The sequence below is a fragment of the Oncorhynchus nerka genome, linkage group LG4 (genome assembly GCF_034236695.1).
Source record: "Oncorhynchus nerka isolate Pitt River linkage group LG4, Oner_Uvic_2.0, whole genome shotgun sequence".
In the NCBI taxonomy this organism is placed as follows: Eukaryota; Metazoa; Chordata; class Actinopteri; order Salmoniformes; family Salmonidae; genus Oncorhynchus; species Oncorhynchus nerka.
In genome coordinates, this window is record NC_088399.1 from 17,411,856 (window position 1) to 17,424,275 (window position 12,420).

The following is a 12,420-nucleotide window of genomic DNA, read 5'->3' on the forward strand; positions in this document are numbered from 1 at the left end:
CGGGGATTCGAACTTGCAACCTTTCGGTTACTAGTCCAACGCTCTAACCACTTGCCGCTACAAGCTTGGCACACCTGTATTTGGGGAGTTTCCCCCATTCTTCTCTGCAGATCCCTCAAGCTCTGTCAGGTTGGATGGGGAGCGTCACTGCACAGCCATTTTCAGGTCTCTCCAGAGATGTTCGAACGGGTTCAAGTCCAGGCTCTGGCTGGGCTACTCAAGGACATTGAAACGTGTCCCAAAGCCACTCCTGCAGTGTCTTGGCTGTGTGCTTAGGGTCATTGTCCTGTTGGAAGGTGAACCTTAGCCCCAGTCTGAGGTCCTCAGCGCCCTGGGGCAGGTTTTCAAGGATCTCTGTACTTTGTTTCATTCATCTTTCCCTCGATCCTGAGTCTCCCAGTCCCTATCGCTGAAAAACATCCCCACAGCATGATGCTGTCAACACTATGCTTCACTGTACGGATTGTGTCAGGTTGTTTCTCATGGTCGGAGTGCGCTTTTAGGTGCTTTTTTGGTCAACTCCATGCGGGTTGTCATGTGCCTTTTACTGAGAAGTGGCTTACGTCTGGCCACTCTGCCATAAAAAGGCCTGATTGGTGGTGTGCTGCAGAGATTGGAGAACCAGAAGGACAACCATCTCCACAGAGGAAGTCTGGAGCTCTGTCAGAGTGACCATCGGTTTCTGAGTCACCTCCCTGAACAAGGCCCTTCTCCCCAGATTGCTCAGTTTGGCCGGGCGGCCAGCTCTTGGAAGAGTCTTGGTGGTTCCAAACTTCTTCAATTGAAGAATAATGGAGGCCACTGTGTTCTTGGGGACCTTCAATGCTGCAGAAATGTTTTGGTACCCTTCCCCAGATCTGTGCCTTGACACAATCCTGTCTCAGAGCTCTACTGACAATTCCTTCGACCTCATGGCTTGGTTTTTGCTCTGACATGCGCTGTCAACTGTGGGACCTTATATAGACAGGTGTGTGCCTTTCCAAATCATGTCCAAGCAATTTAATTTACCACAGGTGGACTCCAAACAAGTTGTAGAAACATCAAGGATGATCAATGGAAACAGGATGAACCAGAGCTCAATTTCAAGTCTCATAGCAAAGGGTCTGAATACTTATGAAAAGGTCTTATTTGTTATTACATTTGCAAAAAAAATCTAAAAATACTGTTTTCACTTTGTCATTATGGGGTATTGTGTGTAGATTGAGAAAAAATAAAACAATTGAATCAATTTTAGAATAAGGTTGTAACGTAATGTGGAAAAAGTCAAGGGGTCTGAATACTTTCTGAATGCACTGTATATGCAAATTGACCATTGCCATATGGATGTGCCATTCACTTTGAACTAGACTGCTTTTACAGCATGACTGGTCGTGAGTCAATGTGCTTGTTTTGAGATCAAAGTGAGAGCTACATGTAGCGACGTGTGCACATGTGTAATTCTGGTCATATCCTTTGCAAGTTAGTGAGTTATTAGCCCAACTTTAGATTATTTGTAGTCAGCAACAGGGGAGTAATTGCTTCCTACAAGAGCACAAAACATGTATATTTCTAGACATCTTTAAAAAGCAAGTCAGGTAAAATAGCTTTTTGTGTCTTAAAGGGGCAGTATTTTGAGCCAGGCTTGAATAAGCTAAGTAACCAGTTGGCAGAGGGTAGAATAATTGGTTTGATTCTCTGGAACAAGGGTATGGTAATAATGACGCATTTTATTTTGTAAAGTGGTTTCTTGCGTCAAACAACTATTTCAGTCACTTCCTTGTCTGAAGGGCAAGTGGATAAACAGGTTAATGTCAAGCCCTGCATGTTTTTTAAGTTAAGACTCATGGACTGTAGGCCTACATTGAACACCACACATTGGCCGCTACTGTAGGCTGACCCATACAACACCTATTTCAATGTTAAAATGGGATGCATTTTCTCCATAGTTTTTTATTTATTTTTCTACCTCAATTTCGTGGTATCTAATTGGTAGTCACAGTCTTGTCCCATCGCTGCAACTCCCGTAAGGACTCAGGAGAGGCAAAGATCGAGAGCTGTGCGTCCTCCGAAACACAACCCAAACAAGCCGCACTGCTTCTTGATACAATGCCCGCTTAACCCGAAAGCCAGCCTTAGACCACTGCGCCACTCAGGAGTTCTCCATAGTTTTTGATGGTAGGCCACGCTGGCAGGCCTACATTATAATCAAATAGCCACGGTAGCTTACTTGACCACTTAAAACGGATATAGCCTCAGTGTTCACAGTAAACATGCGCCGGAAGTTGCACAGAAATTTCACAATGTTCAAGTTTGCACTCAGCAGACCTGAAATTTGCTCAGTGACTTAAAGAAATTGAGGGATTAAATCTTGTTAAGCCTTGTTCTTATGCCATCTAATGGCGCCGGAGGAGATGGATGTTGTTTTACGAGCTCATAACCAATTGTGCTATTGTGTTTTTTCACGTTATTTGTAACTTGTTTTGTACATGTTTCTGGATATCAGAACAACGACTAGTCTCCTCATACTGGACAAAGATTTTTTTCCTTTAACGAGTTGGACATGAAGTATTTACACACTTGACAAGGTCAAGTGAAGAGAAGGATATATAGGGGACCTAAGTCAGGGTGCCTTGTAAGAATCCGACTGCGAGTGGGTAACCCGTCTCTTCCTTCCGTACTATTAGCCAAAGTGCAATCATTGGCTAATAAACTAGATGAGCGCCGATCAAGACTATCCTACCAAAGGGACATAAAAACTGTAATATCTTATGTTTCACAGAATCGTTGCTGAACGACGATATGGATAACATACAGCTGGCTAGGTTTTCTGTGCATCGGCAAGATAAAACAGCGGCTTCCGATAAGACAAGTGGCAGCGGTCTGTGTCTTCGTTAATAACAGCTGGTGCACAAAATCTAATATTAAGGAAGTCTCAAGGTTTTGCACGCCTGAGGTAGAGTATCTCATGATAAGCTGTAGACCACACTATTCACCAAGAGAGTTTATCTATATTTTTATAAGCTCTCTAGGAGGTCGACCGATTATGATTTTTCAACACCGATACCGATTACTGGAGGACCCCCCCCCCCAAAAAAAAGCCGATACTGATTAATCGATCGGCCGATTAACAATCGGCATTGTTTTTTTTTTGTCCTCCAATAAATCGGTAACGGCGTTGAAAAATCATATTTGGTTATTACAAATATATATTTGTAATAATGACAATTACAAAAATACTGAATGAAAAATTAAACACTTATTTTAACTTAATATAATAAATTTAAAAAATCAATTTAGCCTCAAATAAATAATGAAATGTTCAATTTGATTTAAATAATGCAAAAACAGTCTTGGAGAAGAAACTAAAAATGAAATATGTGCCATGTTAAAAAGCCAACATTTAAGTTCCTTGCTCAGAACATATGAAATCTGGTGGTTCAATATTCCCAGTTAAGAAATTTTAGGTTGTAGTCATTACAGGAATTATGACACGTTGACCATTTCTCACAATACCATTTGTATTTCATATACCTTTGCCCATTGGATGTTCTAATAGGCACTTTAGTATTGGCAGCCTAATTTCAGGAGTTGATAGGCTTGAAGTCATAAACAGCGCTGCGATTCAAGCATTGCTAAGAGCTGCTGGCAAATGCAGTGAAGTTTGAAGGAATGCTTACGAGCCTGCTGCTGCCTACCACCGCTCAGTCAGACTGCTCTATCAGATATCAAATCATTGACTTAATTATAATTATAATAAACACAGAAACACCGAGCCTTTGGTAATTAATATGGTCGAATCCGGAAACTATAATTTAGAAAACAAAACGTTTATTCTTTCAGTGAAATACGTAACCATTCCATATTTTATCGAACGGGTGGCAACCCTAAGTCTAAATATTGCTGTTACATTGTACAACCTTCAATGTTATGTCATAATTACGTAAGATTCTGGCAAATTAGTTCGCAATGAGCCAAGCGGCCCAAACTGTTGCATATACCCTGACTCTGCGTGCAATGAACGCAAGACAAGTGACACAATTTCCCTAGTTAATATTGCCTGCTAACATTAATTTATTTTAACTAAATATGCAGGTTTAAAAAAAAAAAAGATACTTCTGTGTATAGATTTTAAGAAGGGCATTGATGTTTAAGGTTAGGTACGTTCGTGCTTTTTCCGCAAATGTGCTTTTGTTAAATCATCCCCCGTTTGGCGAAGTAGGCTGCGATTCGATGATAAATTAACAGGCACCGACCACCTTGATTATATGCAACGCAGGACACGCTACTTAACCTAGTAATATCATCAACCATGTGTAGTTAACGAGTGATTATGTGAATATTTATCTTATAAAAAACAGTTTATAGCTAGCTAGCAACTTACCTTGGCTCCTTGCTGCACTCGTGTAACAGGTGGTCAGCCTGCCACGCAGTTCTCGTGGAATGCAATGTAATCAGCCATAATCGGTGTCCAAAAATGCAGATTACCGATTGTTATGAAACCTTGAAATCGGCCCTAATTTAAAAATATAAAAAAATCTAAATCAGTCAACCTCTACTATTTACCACCACAACCCGATGCTAGCACTAAGACCGCACTCAACAAGATGTACAGTACCAGTCAAAAGTTGACACACCTACTCATTAAAAAAAAATATATATATATATTTTTAAAGTGTTATACCAAAATACACTGCTCAAAAAAATAAAGGGAACACTAAAATAACACATCCTAGATCTGAATGAATAAAATATTCTTATTAAATACTTTTTTCTTTACATAGTTGAATGTGCTGACAAAATCACACAAAAATTATCAATGGAAATCAAATTTATCAATCCATGGAGGTCTGGATTTGTAGTCACACTCAAAATTAAAGTGGAAAACCACACTACAGGCTGATCCAACTTTGATGTAATGTCCTTAAAACAAGTCAAAATGAGGCTCAGTAGTGTGTGTGATCTCCACGTGCCTGTATGACCTCCCTACAACGCCTGGGCATGCTCCTGATGAAGTGGCGGATGGTCTCCTGAGGGATCTCCTCTCAGACCTGGACTAAAGTATCCGCCAACTCCTGGACAGTCTGTGGTGCAACGTGGCGTTGGTGGATGGAGCGAGACATGATGTCCCAGATGTGCTCAATTGGATTCAGGTCTGGGGAACGGACGGGCCAGTCCATAGCATCAATGCCTTCCTCTTGCAAGAACTGCTGACACACTCCAGCCACATGAGGTCTAGCATTGTCTTGCATTAGGAGGAACCCAGGGCTAACCGCACCAGCATATGGTCTCACAAGGGGTCTGAGGATCTCATCTCGGTACCTAATGGCAGTCAGGCTACCTCTGGCGAGCACATGGAGGGCTGTGCGGCCCCCCAAAGAAATGCCACCCCCCACCATGACTGACCCACCGCCAAACCGATCATGCTGGAGGATGTTGTAGGCAGCAGAAAGTTCTCCACGGCGTCTCCAGACTCTGTCACGTCTGTCACATGTGTTCAGTGTGAACCTGCTTTCATCTGTGAAGAGCACAGGGCGCCAGTGGCGAATTTGCCAATCTTGGTGTTCTCTGGCAAATGCCAAACGTCCTGCACGGTGTTGGGCTGTAAGCACAACCCCCACCTGTGGACATCGGGCCCTCATACCACCCTCATAGAGACTGTTTCTGACCGTTTGAGCAGACACATGCACATTTGTGGCCTGCTGGAGGTAATTTTGCAGGGCACCGGCAGTGCTCCTCCTGCTCCTCCTTGCACAAAGGCGGAGGTAGCGGTCCTGTTGCTGGGTTGTTGCCCTCCTACGGCCTCCTCCACGTCTCCTGATGTACTGGCCTGTCTCCTGGTAGCACCTCCATGCTCTGGACATTACGCTGACAGACACAGCAAACCTTCTTGCCACATCTCGCATTGATGTGCCATCCTGGATGAGCTGCACTACCTGAGCCACTTGTGTGGGTTGTAGACTCTGTCTCATGCTACCGCTAGAGTGAAAGCACCGCCAGTATCCAAAAGTGACCAAAACATCAGCCAGGAAGCATAGGAACTGAGAAGTGGTCTGTGGTCCCCAACTGCAGAACCACTCCTTTATTGGGGGTGTCTTGCTAATTGCCTATAATTTCCACCTGTTGTCTATTCCATTTGCACAACAGCATGTGAAATGTATTGTCAATCAGTGTTGCTTCCTAAGTGGACAGTTTGATTTCACAGAAGTGTGATTGACTTGAAATTACATTGTGTTGTTTAAGTGTTCCCTTTAATTTTTTTGAGCAGTGTATATTTTATATTTGAGATTCTTCACAGTAGCCACCCTTTGCACACTTGGCATTCTCTCAACCAGCTTCATGAGCTTCATGCTCAAGTGCTGAGTACTTGTTGGAATGCTGTGGTAGCCACACTGGTTTAGCATGCCTTGAACACTAAATAATAATCAGACAGTGTCACCAGCAAAGCAACCCCACACCTCCTCCATGCTTCACGGTGGGAACCACACATATGGAGATCATCCGTTTACCTACTCTGCGTCTCACAAAGACACAAAATCTCACATTTGGACTCAGAGCAAAGGACAGATTTCCACCGGTTTAATGTATGTTGCTCATGTTTCTTGGCCCAAGCAAGTCTTCTTATTATTGGTGTCCTTTAGTACTGGTTTCTTTGCAGCAATTCAACCATGAAGGACTGATTCACGCAGTCTCTTCTGAACTGTTGATGTTGAGATGTGTCTGATACTTGAACTCTGTGAAGCATTTATTTGGACTGCAATTTCTGAGGCTGGTAGCTCTAATGAACTTATCCTCTGCAGCAGAGGTAACTCTTGGTCTTCCTTTCCTGTGGCAGTTCTCATGAGAGCCAGTTTCATCATAGCGATTGAAGGTTTTTGCACATTAGCTTAAAGAAGCTTTCGAAAGTTCTTAATTTTCCGGATTGACTGACCTTCATGTATTAAAGTAATGATGGACTGTTGCTTCTCTGTTTATTTGAGCTGTTCTTGCCATAATATGGACTTGGTCTTTTACCAAATAGGGCTATCTTCTGTATACCCCCCTACCTTGTCACAACACAACTGATTGGCTCAAATACATTAAGGAAAGAAATTCTACAAATTAACTTTGAACAAGGCACACCTGTTAATTGAAATGCATTCCAGGTGACTACCTCATGAAGCTGGCTGAGAGAATGCAAAGAGTGTGCAAAGCTGTCATCAAGGCAAAGGGTGGCTACTTTGAAGAATTCAAAATATATTTTATATTAGACATTGTTTAACACTTTTTTGGTTACTATGTGATTCCATGTGTTATTTCATAGTTTTGATGTCTTCACTATTATTCTACATTTTAGAAAATAGTAAAAAATAAAATAAAAACCCTTGAATGAGTAGGTGTCCAAACTTGTGACTGGTACTGTATAAAAACTGCATACACAACCAAATCTGTGGCTGCCACGATTTAGCAGCGGCATAAATGCATATAGGGGAAACACTGCTGTTTAACCCAGATACGCTACTTCATGAAAATATCCCAAAACTGAATATACTGAAGCTTAGAGTGCCCACCCTCAGCAGAGCCCGTGATACTGCTGATTAGATAACCCTCGCAATAAGACATTTCCTGTTTCCTCTTTGTATGCTTGAGGTCAGATGTGGTGTAGATATTAGTTTATAACTTCTTCAGTTCTGTCTCTCCCACTCTCCATCTGCCCCTCCCCATGCAATGTGGTTGATGGACGCTAACAGAGGCTCATCCAGTCCAAATCAGTATGCCAGGCAGGAGCCTGAGCCATGTAGCCATCTTAAGTCTGCCTCTCTCTCTCTTTGGATCACTGCCCGCTCATGCAGCAACTGCCAGTTTGTGAGAAGTAAATCTAGTTAAAACACTGAGACGAACAAAAACTAGTCTGTTTCACTCTACTCTTATTTTTTAAAATCTCAAAATCAAGTTGCCTAGAAAGTGATGTTTTAGTTCTCATATTTCCAGTCATAGACTTCTACGTTTGCGTCAGAGCGCATAAATTACTGATACTGTGTGCGAGCCCGGGTGACTCAAACACCCTGTCACACAGCCTTTCAGTTCACGTACAGTAGCTTCACAGTGAGTACTATCAGACAGATCTGACACTTTAAAGGTACGTCACTCAGATCATTATATAGCAGCTTGATAAATCATTTCTGTTTGCCCGTGTGGGTCAGAGTAAACTAGATGTGTCCTGTCTGTTCAGGTTCAGACAGTATAAAAGATATGGAAATCTGCCCAACAACAGTACACCCAATATCCCTCCTCTCTGTCCATCTGTCTGGTCCCCTGGCACACCTACTTAATTAAACTCCAAGAATGTCTAATAGAACTGCAACTGCATTTCAAAGTTTCCCTGACAGTTGCCTGACATAGAATTGGGTTAGTATTCAAGTTTAGGAAGGTACTGTAGAAACTTAAATCATAAATCGGTCGACCTCTAGTTTTCAACACCGATACCGACAATTGGAGGACCAAAAAAAGCCGATACCGATTAATCTGCCAATTTTTAACATTTGTATTTGTAATAATGACAAGTACAACAATACTGAATTAACACATTAACATTTTAACTTAATATAATATATCAATACAATCAATTTAGCCTCAAATAGATAATGAAACATGTACAATTTGGTTTAAATAATGCAAAAACTAAGTGTTGAAGAAAGTAAAAGTGCAATATATGCTATCTAAGAAAGCTAACGTTTAAGTTCCTTGCTCAGAACATGAGAACATATGAAAGCTGGTGGTTCCTTTTAACATGAGTCTTCAATATTCCCAGGTAAAAAGTTTTAGGTTGTAGTTATTATAGGACTATTTCTCTCTATACCATTTGTATTTCATTAACCTTTGACTATTGGATGTTCTTATAGGCACTTTAGTATTGCCAGTGTAACAGTATAGCTTCCGTCCCTCTCCTCGCTCCTACCTGGGCTCGAACCAGGAACACAACGACAACAGCCACCCTCGAAGCAGCGTTACCCATGCAGAGCAAGGGGAACAACTACTAGAAGGCTCAGAGCGAGTGACGTTTGAAACGCTATTAGCGCGCACCCCGCTAACTAGCTTGCCATTTCACATCGGTTACACCAGCCTAATCTCGGGAGTTGATAGGCTTGAAGTCATAAACAGCTTCTGGCACTAGGGTAGCCTAGTGGTTACAGTGTTGGACTAGCAGACGAAAGGTTGGAAGTTCGAATCCCTGCGCTGACAAGGTACAAATCTATCGTTCTGCCCCTGAACAAGGCAGTTAACCCACTGTTCCTAGGCCGTCATTGAAAATAAGAATTTGTTCTTAACTGACTTGCCTAGTTAAATAAAGGTAAAATAAAATTCTACAGGATTAGCATTTAAAAAATGACCGGCGGTCGGAAAAGCAAGTAATAAAGTGGCTGTAGATGATTTTGAAAAAATGTTAAATGAATAAAACAGGTATGGTACGAGTTTGTTGAGTAGTTCGCTGAAATTCACTATGATTGTGTTTATTTTCCACTTTGATGGTGAACTTTCTGTACTGCTAACATTCACTTAGTTTTTAAGTCCGGCACTGGTCCAATGAATTGTTTATTTTCGAACACTAATTATTTTGTTATCTTCAACCTAGGGCAACATCAGGAAGTACCATTAGCCACCCTAACATGGTGGTGGAACATTTTGTTTTAATAAAGACAGTACACATATTTTTCAGAATTTTTTTCCCAACCGAATGGCCATTAAATCGAGGTAAGGAAAGAAACCGACGCCTTTGCAGCCTGAATGGAGGATCTTTTATGTATGAACCGGTCACACAAGTGTATTACCGGCTGTGCAGCAAATGACAAACGAAGTAAGGAATAACAGCAGCAGGGCTAAACTCTGGTAGGAAAATGCTCATTTGTTTAATGCAGATTTTAGAATATTCACATGAATACTAGCAAGTTTCTCTAGGTGAACGCTGATGCCACCCCATGATAAGCAGTACCAACTTTGTCAAATATTGTCCATTCCTGCATGCCTCTCCAGGATGCTGTTGGAGAGAAGCACCACTGTACTGTGCTCCACCAATGTAAAAAAAAAAAAGTATCAAAACATAAATCATGTAGCCAATAGCCCAGGGGTTCTCAAAGTGGGGTCCGAGGACAATGTACTGCAGGGGGTCTGTGGACAGATCTCAAAATATATCTCAAAATAAAAAATAAATTTCAAATGAAGGTTACTAACAGATTAAACAAATTCAGGCCAAGGGATCCATGGAATAAGTTTAGTAATACAATATTATTAATCTACAATTTATGTTCTTAACCATGGGAAACATGGGCCTGTGAGGCTCACAGGGATATTGGAATCCACAGTACTCCCCCAGTTATACATTTTAACACAATACTTTCTGTATTCCCAAAAGTATTTATTTTAATTTTATATATACATAATGCACTGTAATTTAAGGTAACTGTCCAGTGAAAATCTCACTTAAAAGTTCATGTTCTATTAACTCAAACAATGTTGTTGACTCATCCTATACTTAGTGGTCAAATCATAAATTGGAGAATTATTATTTTTACATCTCTAACTTATCTCAAACATACTTTTTCAAAAATGCTTTCCATTTCCTAATTGAGGAGGATGCTGGCCAATCAGCAGTCTACCTGCATGAATATTTTGAATGACTGATATATGCTCACACCATTATGTTGTTGGGGTACACCCACACCATTCCAAAACAGAAAATAAAATTTTTGTATCATACTTATTTGCATTTTTTTGTGCGGAATACTATTTCACTCATAGTATAACTAATTATAGGTCATATTTCATGGAACACTGGACAGTTACTTTAGGCTTTGAAATGGCAAAATTCTCTCTGCTTCATGGCAAAATGTGTAGAATTGCAGGACATTTGCTTGAAAACCAACAATTTCTCTCTAATGCCTCGAAGCTGGCCTTTAAAAATGTTTTTCCCAGGGCCTGATATACTTGGTTCTTCCGGCGATGCACTCCCTTCCCTGTATGCTATTTCTTTCTCACTCGAGTTGTGCTGATTATGAGGTTTATGAATTCGTCAACACAAAAGGGGTCCCCGGCCCCAAAAAGTTTGAAAACCCCTACTAGCCTACGGTAGAAGAGTATCGTTTTCTGTAGCCTACTGGCTGGAGAATTACATTTAATCACAATATCATGAGATAAACGTTTTACATCATGCACGTTAATCAGATCAAATAGCCTAACCTAAACGGCGCCCAATCAATACAAATGCGCTTAGTTGTGAATATGACATGTTACCAAACAATATTGGCCTATCCTAAAAAAAACAGGACAAATCAAAGTAAAATTGACAATATCTGGAATTAAAAATAGATAAATCAGGACTCTCACAACGGCTAAACTGTCCAGGAAATTCGCCCCGTGTGCTAAATTGTCATGTTAATCAGTGATTTCAGGTTTGTAGACCTATTTATCAATTCTTGAGGAACTGCATCATAGCGAGAGAAAAAAATACTTATGCATGTCTCGCTGTGTAAATTGATGTGTACATTGATTTCATGGTTTCTCAGGATAAATCCTGATAAAGTTGGGTAGTTGATATTCAAAGCCAAAATAATTAGTCACGGAAATCAGGACTAATAAAGCCAATGAAGCTGCCGACTTAAACGATAGGCCTACTACATTGATGTGTAGACATAAAATTCCATTGCGGGCCACACGGTAGGCTACACTATTCTAGTTTTGCGGGGGAGGGTGGCACATTTTTTGTCTCTCCTAGGGCGGCAGAAACGATGTATATACACAAGAGTCGATATTTCGCTATGAACATGCTGCGATATGGACTGTCGTAATGTAGCATTTTAAAGTTTGTACTCACCTAATTTGTTACAATAACGGTCGTTCGCCTCTTCCGCACATAAGTGATACATTTCTTAATGTTTCACAGAATGGACATATTTACGTTCACACACCATTCGCAGCAACAGAAAATACTCGGGAGAGGCAGCTGTCTACACCCAGGAAGTTGGATCATAATAACATGGTACCAGAGGGTTTCCACTGGGCTCGTTTGAGAGGTAAGTCTTACATGCTGACCAGACCCGACACGTTGCGTGCGTCGCAAAATAAATTTAGAAATCCATGTGATTCTATTATTGCACCCACACTGCTAAAATAGGAGTCGTTCCTATTTCTGACGCAGATCTGCTGAAAGTCATATCCTCATTGATTTATAGAAGCAGGTACCCACTTGCATCTCCTCATTGGTTATATCCACATGGGTGATTGAAAGACGAACTTTGTTGCCGGTTGTCATGGTAATACAATGAAAGTTTAGATGGATCACCATATAAATTCAAAGATGAAAAAGCCTGGAAGGAGAAGAGATGACTAGAAACACTGAGAAATACGTCTGCTTTCTTTCCATCTTTGATTTCATTTGCAGCCAGCCAACGCTCAAAACGCTCCAAATAG

The 12,420-nt window shown here is 41.0% G+C and overlaps 1 protein-coding gene across 1 annotated transcript in view; it reads right to left on the reverse strand.

Annotated features, from left to right (window-relative positions):
- LOC115115532 (volume-regulated anion channel subunit LRRC8A) overlaps nucleotides 1–12,048 on the reverse strand; it is a 28,760-nt gene extending 16,712 nt beyond the window's left edge. The window contains exon 1 of the mRNA XM_029644011.2: nucleotides 11,825–12,048. The gene's annotated coding sequence lies outside the window, so the exon portion shown is untranslated. The remainder of the gene's footprint in view (nucleotides 1–11,824) is intronic.
- Between the last annotated feature and the right edge of the window lie 372 nt (nucleotides 12,049–12,420).